The sequence below is a fragment of the Canis lupus genome, chromosome 9, assembly GCF_011100685.1.
Source record: "Canis lupus familiaris isolate Mischka breed German Shepherd chromosome 9, alternate assembly UU_Cfam_GSD_1.0, whole genome shotgun sequence".
NCBI lineage: Eukaryota > Metazoa > Chordata > Mammalia > Carnivora > Canidae > Canis > Canis lupus.
The window spans coordinates 54,525,865-54,539,148 of record NC_049230.1 but is presented as its reverse complement, the minus strand read 5'-3'; the positions used below and the strand labels follow the sequence as shown (position 1 = coordinate 54,539,148).

Sequence of the window (13,284 nt, the reverse complement as noted above, 5' to 3'; positions counted from 1 at the left end):
AGCTGAAGGCAGACGCTCTACCACTGAGCCACCCAGGTGCCCCAATAAAGTATATTTTAATGTAAATCCCCATGAATTTATGTTGTGGCCATTTTCTAAAGTTTAGATCCTTAGCATGACCCTGCCTGACTGAGCCAGCCAGTGTCTGTGGGCCACCCCACTCCCCGGCCCCGGCCCGTGGTCTCCAGCCCACAGGATGCTGTGCTCCCCCGAATGCCTCAGCTCTCCCTGGCCTCAAGGCGCCGCACACCGTTCCCTTTGCCTGGAATACCTTTCCTCCCTCCTCGCCAGGCTGACTCTTGTTCAGTCTTCAGGGCCCTCTGAAATGCCACTTCCTCAGGGAGACCTGTCCTGACTGCTTCTCTCCCCCAGACTCCTTTTTATTTTCTCCATGCTCATGGCTCCTGTGCTTTTCTTTCAGGGCATTTATGGATATTCGTGGCCACGTGTTTATTTCCATGTTTATTTCTTTAATGCCTGTCACCCCAGCCAGACAGTGACCTCTTTCAGGGCAGGGCCGTGTTTTGTTCACTGCTATAGCACACAGCAGTCCCACAGAAAACTTTGTTGAATGAACAAATGAATGAATGAATGAGCACACAAAAGAATGAATGCACACATGCATTTTCCATTTCTTCATAAAAGTGATAGAAAGATTCCTGCTAATTGAAGCTCCTGGCTAGGGATGTTTGTCCCATGCCCTAGGCTGAGCCTGGGGAAGCCAGGGGAGAGGGGCTAGGTCTCTCCCAGTGCAGTTTGCTATCTACCACTGCTTCTGTTGGACTCTTCCAGGCTCACTTGGAAACAGAGGGTTGCTTTTTTTTTTTTTTTTTTTTTTTTTTTTGAGAATCCATTTCCTCATTTCAGATTCTCCACCACACTGAGGGGGAGGTCAGCAGGTATCATCCTCACTGTTTTACAAGATGCTTTTGCCCAGAGAGGTAAAAACACTTGTGTGGGTCATCTGGTTGGTTGGCGTCAGTGCCAAAATCTTTTCCTGGCCCCCAGCCCTTGGCACTGAACCTTCCTTTCTTTCTGCCCTCAGCCCCCCCACCCCCACCCCCAATCGGGAGGTGCTCAGCTCTATGGCAGCCTCCAGGGACTTGGCAGCCTGGGTGCTGCCAAGGGGACTGTGAGAGACCCCAGGCCCATCTTTCCATTTTGTTGACAAGCACGTTGAAGCCATAGTTGGAACCAGCCTTGGGCAAATGAGGCAAAAGTCGGCATCTGGGGAACCTCAAGCTGAGAGGGTGGATTTTTCACACCCAAATGGGGTCTTCCTTTCTGGAAGATCAGGAAAATGACGTCAGTCATAAGGGTCACTGCTGTTTGTTGAGCACACCCTGGTGCCAGCCAGACTGGGTGAATTGCTTGTTATCTGTTCACAGGTTTGCAACGCCTCAGTTTACCAAACGAGGAAACTGGCACAGAAAGGTCCAGCCACTTGTGCAAGGCACACAGCTGGTAGGTGTTGCTGGTCGGATCTGAACCCAGATCTACCGCAGTCTAGCCTCTTAAACTTCTACTTCAAGGCAAAGAAAAATCCCGGGAGTGCCGAGGAAACGCATGTGAAATGTTACCCAAGCTGCGCGGTGCAGACAACCCAGGGAGCGCCCCGCACACTTTCGCCGGCTGGGTCAGGCAGGTGTGACCCGGGCCCCGCCCTCATCTTGCGTCGCCACCGCCCCGGCCCCGCCCCGGCCCCGCCCCCGCCGGCGGCGCTCGGCTCCGCCCCCGGGGGCAGGCGGGCTTCCCATTGGCCGCCGTTTCCATGGTTACGCGGGGCCGGCGGAGCTGCAGCCTTCCCGACACGTGCCCCGGGAGCCGCCCGGAATTTGACAGGCGACCATGTGCGCGGCAGCGCGGGAGCCAGACAAAGGGCCGGGGGAGGCGGGGGACGAGGCCGGCGGAGAGGCCGGGGGCCGGGACGGCCGGGCAGGGATGAGCCCGGTGCTCCGCCCGAGACCAGGAACATCCCCGCCCCCTGCCCCCGCCTTCTTGTATTTAGAAGGAAAGAAAAAATACAAAAAGAATTGCTGTGGAGAGCGAGGTGGGAGAGGATTCCAGCCAGTCGCACCTGCGATCCCTCCTCCGGAGGAAGCCAGGTACAGGTACGCAGGCATCATCTACCCACTGAGAGCCCTCAGCGTCATTACTTAGGCCACCTGGCCCTGGGCTTGTCACCCATCTTGACCTCCGTCCTGAGGTTTAAATGCTTTTTCTCTGGCTTGTTTAGGAAGCGAAAGCTTAAGAGAGTGGTTGTTTTGATGCCTGAGAAATGAGACCCAAGGAATTGTGGGGGATCTTGTTCCTCCTGCAACAGCCACTTCCCTCCAGCAGCAATGATGTAAGGATACATCCATCCCCCGCCACCCCCCCACCCCCGCCAGCCCAGTTTTTCACTGAGTCCCTGGGCTGTGTGCCCAGCGAGAGCCTGGGCTGGGCTGATGGGTCAGGGCAGGAGACAGACTCCTCCTGTCCCCATGTGTTTGTTGTCCTGTGGCCTCCTTCAGTTGGTGGCATTACCATCTTTCCAGTCCCCAAGCCAGACGTCCTTGAGGTCCCCTCTCCCAACCCCCACTCCATCAGTAGTTGCACCTGTGGCTGCTGTGACGCCTAACCACAAACTTAGTGGCTTGAAACAGTTTATGGGTCAGATGTCTGACTCAGGTCTCACCGGACTGAATCCAAGGCCGCAGTAGGCAGGGCTGCGTTCCTTCTGGAGCTCTAGAGGGAGAATCGTTTCCTTGTATTTCCAGGTATAGAGGCTGCCCATGCTGCTTGGCTGGTGGCTTCCTTTCATCTTCAAAACCAGGAGTGACCAACGGAGTCTTTCCTCATCCGAGATACTGACCCTTCTTCCCTCTTCCACATTTAAGGATGCTTATGATTACAATCACCACTCAGATGATTAGAATAATCTCTCCATCTCAAAGTCAGCTATAAGCAATCTTAATTCCATCAGCAACCTTAGTTCTCTCTGTATGTAACCTAAAATAGTCTCATGCTCGGGGAGTAGGATGTAGACATCTTCGGGGGACATTGCTCTGCCAACCACTCTGGTCCTAAGAGTTTCACCTTGGAGACCTCTCTGGGTCCAGCTCCTCCTCTCTGGGCTGCCCCCGAAACTCCCCCAGGATGCCTGTGGTAGCCCCCTGTCTGTTGTGCTCATCTCTCTCACCCCGCTGTATTCACAGCCTCCAGGGTGAATGCTCCAAAATACAGATGCTGCCATTTCCATGGCCCCCTCGCCTGTGAGTCAGAGTCCAAACTCTGTACTGGGGCACACAGGCCCTCGACCTGCCCCCTACCCTCTCTGCCCTGCTGGAGACCCATCCCCTCCTCTCCACCTCACACTATTTGCTCCTGTAATACAGAATCATTTCTGATTCTCTTTGTACCCCTAGAGAGTTGACACCTCCTGGCCTTTGCCTGTGTCGTTTCAGCTCTCTGGACCATCTACCCATCTTATTCATCTCCTCCAGGAAGTCTTCCCTGACCTTTAAGTCCAGTTCAGGGTCCCTTCCCCAGAACCTGAATATACTCATCACTGACTACCTTGGCTCAAGAGATCCAGACACATGTCTGTGTCCCTCCACCATGTGTGCCCCCTCCTCTGAGCCCCCCCCCCCACAAGCCCTCTAGGATGGGCATGGCATCTGGCTAGCTATTTTGGCCACACCACTCAGCACAGAATCACCCAGCAGCTTGGTCTCGGGGTGGTGAGGAGACCAGTTGAGCTATTCTGGGAGCAAAGGAAAGGTTGCATGGAAAAGTCCATTCTCTCACAGTATACAAGGACCTTTGCCCTCCTTCTGGTGGGTGGGGTGGGATAGTATAACAGCAGCAACAAGGTAGCCAACCCTGAAGGCCACTCCACGCCAGGCATCTGCTCTGTGCTTTACTACCAACTTGTCAACCGATTCTCACAACAGTCTGGAGACATACCAACCGTCATCTGCACCCCCATTTTATAGATGAGGACCCCGAGGCTCCTGAGGCTAACAATGAGCAGACTTCTGGCAAGACCCTGGGCCAGGAGGGTGTCCTGGCTTCTGTGTGGAAGGGTGGGGGTGGTGGTCTGGTGGTCATCTGTCCGTTCCTTCATTCAATGGAGAGGTCGCTCCTTCTGGGGCAAGGGGCTAGGGTTGGCCTGGCCATGGGTGGGGTTGGCCAGCCCCTCGGAAGCAGCTTCCTGGATGCACTTCCCTGGAGCCTCTTCTTTCCTCTCCCTTCCCATTTCCTTTTCCTTGTTGTTTGCCAGCCTATTGTCATCTCTCCTCTCCTTGCCCCATCCCACTAGGATGTGTAGCCAGGAGGCTACACATTTTCAAAAGTAAAGGAGGGGGCAGGGAGAGCTAGTGTTCAAGGGGCAGGGGTGGGGAGGCAGCCAGCGTTGGGGGAGGTGAGAAAGTTCTGGAGACTGATGGTGGTGATGGTCGTACAACGGTGTGAATGTATTTTGTGCCTCTCAACTGTACACTTAAAAATGGCTAAAATGTTAACTTTGATGTGACGTGTATTGTACTGCAATAAAAGTCGTTCGCTGAAGTTTTGAAGATCAGCTGCCCGTCGCACACTTGTCATTTCCCAACGCCCCTGGGGCAGGGCCACACGTGTGCTCATTTCACTGGGGAAACAACGTCCAGGAGAGTGTGGCCACTCCCTTTGCAGATGAGAAGACTGAGACATAGAGGCTGGAAGTGGCGAGGCTGCTTTTCAACCCCATCTGCCTCCAGGAAGAAAGTGCAGATTGACCAGTGTTAGGAGTTTAAGCGTAGGAATCTGCTCCTGACCACTGCCGGCCGCGGGCGAATGCTTCCCGTTGCTGACTGTCCTCTTCAGACACCTGGGGACAATGATAGCGTCCTCTCCAGTTCAGCGACAACACTTGGCGGGATAATACTGGGAGGATTTATCATGGTGCCTTGGCCACCATCAAAAACCAAATCCCCTCCGGAGCCTGCTGATGTTGCCTCTTGGTGCTACGATGGAATGGACAGTGGTCATCCTCTTCAGCCCTGACACTGACGTCCTCTGTGACCTTGGGGGCGGGCCCCTTCTCTCCCCCGGCCTCAGATGTCCCTCTATATAGTTGGGAGGAGCGCAAGGTCTGCAGGACTCTTTCTGTCTGGTTTCCTGGGGTTTCACCGACAGTCTGGACACCTTCATAATCAGAACCTTCTAGAAGGGCGAGGCAGGTCTCCACTTTCACCTTTGCCCTCTGATCTTCTCAGGAGCATTTAACCCCTAAGCAAGAGGGAGAGGAAGAGGAAGAGGAAGGCAACAGAAGTCTTGGATCTACCCCACGCCCTGGGCCCAGGCTGGGGACAGACAGACTCATCAGCTGGAACTGTCACCATCTCCAGTGTGAATTGTCCCGTTCCTGCCCTCGGCTTGAGTTGTGACCCGGCAATCCCGGGTGCACTCCTGCCCCCACCACTCCACCTCCATGTCCATTTCAGGATCTCAGGGACAAGCTTCATTTTTCCCTTATCTTCCACCGTCTCCACAGGGCTGGGCCCAAAGGAGGATCCTTGGAAATCCCACAGTTTTGGTTGGCATCCTGGATCCTGGGGGCAAAAAAAGAAGGAAGGAGGTTCCAAATGACAGGTCTCACAGGAAGAACACACGCAGGGCAGGGCAAGGCAGGTGGGCCAGAGCACCCGGGAGGTGACAGGTGTCGCCAGCAGGGTGCTGGGCACAGGAGTGTTTAGTAAAGGGGAACTGAGCCCTGTGGTCACCGTTATTACTAGTAAATCATGTATTAAAAACCTTATTGGGGGACACGTGGGTGGCTCAGTGGTTTAGCGTCTGCCTTTGGCTCAGGGCGTGATCCCAGGGTCCGGGATCAAGTCCCACATTAGGCTTCTTGTGAGGACCCTACTTCTCCCTCTGCTTATGTCTCTGCCTCTCTCAGTGTTTCTTATGAATAAATAAATAATCTCTCTTTAAAAAAAAAACCTATTGAGACATTTGTAGGTAGTGGGTATAGAAGGGAAAAAATTGGAAAGACTTGTCCATTACAATAATAACTTAAAAAACAAGCTTATTGGGTGATCACCAAACCTAGGTATGGTGCGGGGCACGGACAGTCAGAGGTCATTTTCATCTTAGAACCTAGCAAGCACTGGTTCCTCATTTTACAGATGGAATCACTGAGGCTTGAGGAAGCTGTGCCCAAGGTCACATGGTGGGGAAGTGGTGGCCCCAAGCTGAGACTGGAAAAGACATGTGCAATGGGGCTGGGGAAGAGCGGGCATCAGGCAGGGGGTCCGCATGCAGGGGGAGGAGAGTGGCTAACAGCTCAGGCTCCGTCAGAGGACTGCTGCATTTAGTCCATCACAGGAGGGGCTCTGAGGTGGGACCAAGGATGGAGAAGAATCATAAATTGCCTGGAGGAGAATCCGCACTGAACAGACTCCCCTGCAGCCCTGATCAGAAGGCAGTTCAGTGGGCTCTGAGATGACCCTAAATCCTACAGGGAAAAATCTAAATTCAGCTTTTTTTTTTTTTTTTTTTAATTTTTATTTATTTATGATAGTCACAGAGAGAGAGAGAGAGAGAGGCAGAGACACAGGCAGAGGGAGAAGCAGGCTCCATGCACCGGGAGCCTGACGTGGGATTCGATCCCGGGTCTCCAGGATCGCGCCCTGGGCCAAAGGCAGGCGCCAAACCGCTGCGCCACCCAGGGATCCCTAAATTCAGCTTTTGAGCCAGAAAAGGAGCCTCCTTCTCCTCCATCTCAACCAACTCCCTTCTGCAGTTAAAATTAACAATGAATGGGGCACCTGGGTGGCTCAGTGGTTGAGCATCTGCCTTTGGCTCAGGTTGTGATCCCGGGGTCCTGGGATGAGTCCCACATTGGGCTCCCTGTGGGGAGCCTGCTTCTCCCTCTGCCTATGTCTCTGCCTCTCTGTGTGTCTCTCATGAATAAATAAATACAATCTTTTAAAAATTTGACAATAAATTTTTTTTTTCCAGAAAATCATCCATCCGTCCATCCATCCATCCATCCATCCATCCTATGCTAAGCAGTATTCTGGGCCAGGCACTGTTCCAGGCACTAGGATTCGGCGGGGTGGGGGAAAAAGACAAAAGATCTTGCCATCTTGGGGCTTACATTCTAGTGGAGGGAGGTGGACATAAGCAGGAAATACACTTCATTTGATGTGATAGATACTATGGAGAAAAAGCGGGGGAGTGCTGGAGCACAGGAGGTGGTCTATGATGTGAAATAAGGAGTCCCTGGAGCCCTGGGAGAAAGGTGACATTTCAGCGGAGGCGTGAGTGGAGGATGGTGAAGGGCAAACTATGTGCAAACCTGAGGGAAGAGTCCGGCAGAGGGAAGAGTTAAGTGCAAAGGCTCCTCAGGGGAACTGGAGGGACAGCAAGGTGGCCTGGTGGCCAGAGTGGGGGGTGGCGGTGAGCAATGAGTTCAGGAGGCTAAGGAGAGAAGCCTGTGTAGGGGCCCCATCAGCCACACAGGGACTTAGGCTTTTACCGGGAGAGAGGTGGGGAGCTCCCGGAGGATTTTGAGCAGAACATAATCTGATTTACATTTTAAAAGCATCTTCCTGGCTGCTGTGCTGGAAATACTGAGGACAGCATGGCCTCAGTATCCCCAGCCCCAGGGGAGGGGGGGATCCGGAAGATGCTGGTGCTCCAGCCTGGGTGGAAGCTGGCTGAGGAGAAGGAACACAGTTTAGAATTTATTTGGAAGGTGAAGCTGCCAGCATTAGTTAGTTGGAGGGGAGCTTTCGAGAAGAGTCCGGAATGACTCCAGAGGCTTTGGCCAGGGTCATCTACTACAGGAGGGGCCACTAACTAAGGCGAGATAACAAGTTCCGCAGGGAAGAGGAAGAGTTCAGTTTTAGGCATTTTATAAGGGAAAGGCTGATTTGACAACTAGGTGGCCAATGGCGAGATGAGTCTGGGTTCTCCGGGCAGGGCTGGGTGGAGCAGGGCTGGGTGGAGGAGTGAACGAGGGACCCATGAGAATAGAGGGGAGACCATATAGAGGGAGAACAGAGGGGCCTGTGTGAGTTTCCTAGGGCTTCCAAACAGGGTGCCGCAAAGCCAGTGGCTTAACACAACAGAAATGCATTCTGTCACAGTTCAGGAGACCACAAGTCTGAGATCAGGGTGCCAGCAGGGTCACGGTTCCCGGACACTTGGGCTGGTTCCCTTCCTTGCCTCTCCCTAGCTTCTACTGGGGGTCAGCAATTCTTTGCTTGCAGCAGCCACTCTGAGCACTACCTCTGGGGTCATCTGGCATTTTCCATGTGTGTCTCTGTCCTCCTCTAATAAGGACACCAGTCATATTGGGTAAAGACCCACCCTACTCACATATGACCTCATCTCAACCAATCACATCTGAAAGACCCAATTTCCAAATAAGTTCATTAGTTCATATTCTTAAGTACTGGGAGTAGGACTTCAGTATATCTTTTTAAAAAATATTATTAAGGGGAGCCTGAGTGGGTCAGTCGGTTGGGCATCTGACTTTGGCTCAGGTCGTGATCTCAGGGGCCTGGGATGGAGCCCCGAGTTGAGCTCCCCCGTTCAGTGGCGAGTCTGCTTGTCCCTCTGCCCCTCCCCCCACCCCTACTCACGCTCTTTCAAATAAATAAATAAAAATTAAAAAAAAAAATCCAAAATCCATAAAGAACTTACCGGGATCCCTGGGTGGTGCAGCGTTTAGCGCCTGCCTTTGGCCCAAGGCGCAATCCTGGAGACCCGGGATGGAGTCCCACGTCGGGCTCCCGGTGCATGGAGCCTGCTTCTCCCTCTGCCTGTGTCTCTGCCTCTCTCTCTCTCTCTCTCTCTCTGTGTGTGTGACTATCATAAATAAATAAAAATAAAAAATAAAATAAAATAAAATAAATAAAATAAAATAAAATAAAATAAAATAGAACTTATCAAACTCAACACCCAAAGAACAAATAATCCTGGCGAGAAATGGGCAGAAGACATGAACAGACATTTCTCAAAAAAAGACATCCAAATGGCCCACAAACACATGAAAAAAATGCTCAACATCACTCGGCATTAAGGAAATACAAATCAAAACCACAATGAGGTACCACTTCATACCAGTCACAATGGCTAAAATTAACAAGTCAGGAAACAACGAATGTTGCTGATGGTGCGGAGGAAGGAGAACACTCGTACACTGTTGGTGGAAATGCAAGCTGGTGCAGCTACTCTGGAAAACAGTATGGAGGTTCCTCAAAAAGCTAAAAATAGAGCTACCCTATGACCCAGCAATTGCACTACTAGGTATTTATCCCAAAGATACAAACGTAGTGATCTGAAGGGGCACCAGCACCCGAATGTTCATAGCAGCAATATTCACAATAGCCAAACTATGGAAAAAGCCCAGATGCCCACTGACAGATGAATGGATAAATAAGAAGTGGTATATATACACAACAGAATATTACTCAGCCATTAAAAAGTGAAACCTTGCCATTTGCAATGACATGGATGAAACTAGAGGGTATTATGCTAAGTGAAATAAATCAATTAGAGAAAAACAAATATCATATGATTACCTCTCATATGTGGGCTTTAAAAAACAAAACAGAGGAGCATTGTGGAAGGAGGGAAAAATAAAACAAGATGAAATTGGAGTGGGAGACAAACCATAAGAGACTCTTAACCATAAGAAACAAACTGAGGGTTGCTGGAGGGGATGTGGGTAACTGGGTGGTGGGCATTAAGGAGGGCACGTGATGTAATGAGCACACTGACCTCTACCTCTGAAACTGATAGCACACTCTGCTATTTTATTGAATTTAAATAAACTTTATTTAAAATTTTCTTAGATGAACTTTTGAAGATATTGTGGAAAATACACAAGATGTGAAAGGTACCATTTGAGCCATTTTTAAGCATAGAGTTGTGTGGCATTAAATACACTCAAATTTTTATGCCACCATCACCACCATCCATCCACAGAATGTTTTCATTTTGCAGAATGAATCTGTACTTTCAAACACTAACTGCCCTCTTTCCAGCCCCTGACACCACCATCCTACTGTCTGCTTCTATGAATTTGATGAGTACTAGGTTCCTCAACAAGTGGAATCATACAGCATTTTTCTTTTTCTGATGGGCATATTTCACTTAGTGGTGTCACAATCTCTTCCCTTTTGAAGGCAGAATAATATTCTTCAAATTATCTTTTTGAAAGATGCAACTCCATCCATTACCAGGGCCAGAGGACTGAGTCTTGGTTGTCATTTCAACATGAAGAGGCCATAGAAGACATGAGGAGGAACCAGCAAAGAAGGTTGAGGAAGAGAAGAGGGGTGGTGGGAGGGAAATCAGGAGAATGTGTTGTCAGTACCAAAGAGGGAGTGACCAAGGGAGTACCAAGGGTCAGTCCAAGGCTGGTTCCAGTCAAATCAGAGGAGGATGGGGACTGACCATTGGGTTAGCAATGGGCAGGTCACTGTGAAGAGCAGTGCTGGGAGGGGCAGAAGGGGTGAAGCCTGGTTGGAGTAGGTTCTGGGAGACTGGGCTGGGTAGAAATAGTCACAGCAGGCAACTCCTTTGATAAATTTTGTAATAAAAGGGTGGGAGAAATGGGGTGATAGCTAGAGACAGAGATGAGAGCAGTGAGTGCTTGTTTGTATGCAGAGGAGAATGATCCAGCAGGGAGGGGACATCTGATGATGCAGGACACAGAAGGGGTGGCTGGGGCATGGCCTAGGGGGCTGGAGATGGGACCTGATGCCCATCACGTGGGCATTTCTAGGAGTGGGAGGGTGCAGCAGGAGCAGACCAGGTGCTGGGGGATAGGAGTGGGGGTGGCAGTCCTCGGATTTTCTCCTTATTGTTTCTGTCCCTCTGAAATAGAAGGTTGGTCATCAGGTGAGAGAGTCAGGGAGACGGCTGATGGTCCGGGGAGCAAGGAGAAGGCACAGAACAGTAACCTGGGAGAGGGACGAATGAATGGACTGGGAGAGGAGGTGCGAGTGCCAGAAGGAGTAACAGCTGCCCTTCGCTCTGGACTTCGTGCCAAGGCACCCTGCGAATGATGTCTCACACGTGTTCTCATTCAGTTTTCCAATAACTGACATACATTTTTATTTTCCCTTTTACACATGTGGAGACTTGACGGCTTAGGAAGGTGATGTAACTTTCCTTAGATCATGTGAACTGTAAGTCTGACCCTAAAGCCTGGCGGCTAAGTAAGCCTGTCCAGATCCCAAAGGAAGCCTGGGGACTATTTTGTCAATTATTAAATTACACTTTTTCTTTTCCCCTCCCTGTAAAAGCACTAAATGTTTATTTTAGAAAATTTGAAAAATTCCAAGTAACATAAATACGAAAGATTTTAAACACCTTTCATTTTACCATCCAGAAACAGATACTGTGAAAATGTGATGGTTTCTTTGCAGTATTTTTTTTTCAATGTTATATTCATTGTGGCAGATTTACTGTGATCAGCAAATAATCCTATTTCCCTTCTCTTCTAGACTACCTTTCCCAGCCTCCCCTGCAGGTAGGGTGGCACGTGATTGAGTTAGACTAATGGGATGTGGGAGGAAGTGATGTCACACAGTTCTGGGTCTGGCCCACTCAACCTTCTGATCCTCCTCTCTTCTCTTCCTGCTGGTGGGTGGGAAGGGCTTAGTGAAGGAGTCCAAGACCCGAGGTGGCAGCCAAAGACATTAGGCAGAATGTGCATGGGTTCCCAAATGACCCAATAGAGACCCCACCTCCCCATGATAATTTCATGAGGGTGAAATGGGCCTTTGTCCAGTTAAGTCATTGAATTTTAGGAGTTGTGTTTGTTAAAGCAGTCAGCCTGGTACAGTAACATCCCCTAAACATTGGAGTCCTACTGTAGATACAGTTTTTAGGCTTATTATTATCATTACTACTACTACTTACCATTTACCACGACTTTCTTAAACATTATTGAACAGTCTTAGCGTGATTTTCATGGTAGCCCATTATAAATACAGAGCTATCCAATCCCATATGGTTGGATATTTAGGTTGCTTCCAACATTTTGCTTTTGTAAGTCATGCTCCAGCAAACATCCTCATGGTAAATCAGGTCACCCCATCTGGAGATGCACCCACTCACCCCACCTCGGTTTTATGCCTCTGAGCCTGTCTTCCATCTATGCTTAAAGACATGCCCCAATTCCACAGAGACCATTTGTAAAAATGAGTGCAGCAGGATGAAATATATGTTCTTGGATCAAGGTGTGCAAAAACCTTGATTTTCTATAAGTGACCTCATTGTGTGTGCACCCCCTTTCCTGCTGGTGTCATGGTGGTAGAGGAGGCGACGGCCACAGGACTGAAAGTCAGCCAATATCTGGTCAGTTCAAGCCCTGACCCCTGGTAAGGCTGGTTCCTCCTCATACAGGGTGTCTCTCTTCTGTTTCCTTTTGCAGGTGGTGTCTGGCTGCGTGAAGACGCTTACGTGGCTTCAAGGGGTGGGTTGGACTGTATAGTCCTATTTGCTGTCACTGTGCCTGTTCAGGTGTGGCAGTTTGGTGTGCACTGGTCTCTGGGCATTGCGGGGACATTCGCTGATGGTGACTATGGACTTTGCTTTGCACTAAACTTCTCATCTCAGAGTCAAGCCTCTTTGAACCCTCTGTATTGGTTTGCAATGGCTGCCATAACCAAGTGCCCCACGTTGGATGGCTTACAGCAATAGAAATCTGTTACAGTTCTGGAATCTAGAAGTCTGAGATCAAGGTGTCGCCAGTGCCATGCTTCCTTCGAAGACCCTGGGGGAGGAGCCTTTCTTGCCTCTTCCGGGTCCTGATGACCTCAGGCTTGCAGTTGTATCACTCCAGTCTCGCCCTTTGACCTCTCCTCTTTGTATAAGGACATGTGGCATATGGGATTAGGGCCCACACTAATGACCTCATCTTAACATGATCACATCTTCCAAGATTCTATTTCCTTTTTTAAATACTATTTTTATTTTTATTTTTTTAAGATTTTACTTATTTATTAATGAGAAACACAGAGAGAGAGAAAGGTAGAGACACAGGCAGAGGGAGAAAGCAGACTCCGTGCAGGGAACCCGGGACTCCATCCCAGGTCTCCAGGATCATGCCCTGGGCTGAAGGGGGCACTAAACTGCTGAGCCACCTGGGCCACCCCAAGATTCTATTTCCAAATAAATTCACACACACATGGATTTGGTGATTAGGACTTCAACATATCTTTTTCGGTGGATATAATTCAATCCATAATGCCATCCCTGGATCTTCTCAGCTCCTGGGTGCTCCCCGCCACCACC

General features: G+C 50.2%; 1 long non-coding RNA gene across 1 annotated transcript; it reads left to right on the top strand.

Annotated features, from left to right (window-relative positions):
- Nucleotides 1-1,834: 1,834 nt before the first annotated feature.
- On the top strand, nt 1,835-4,368 carry LOC111097492. Its single transcript, XR_005364082.1, has 3 exons — nt 1,835-2,111; nt 2,237-2,347; nt 2,760-4,368. It is a non-coding gene; the product is annotated as an uncharacterized LOC111097492 (long non-coding RNA).
- The last annotated feature ends 8,916 nt before the right edge of the window (nt 4,369-13,284 follow it).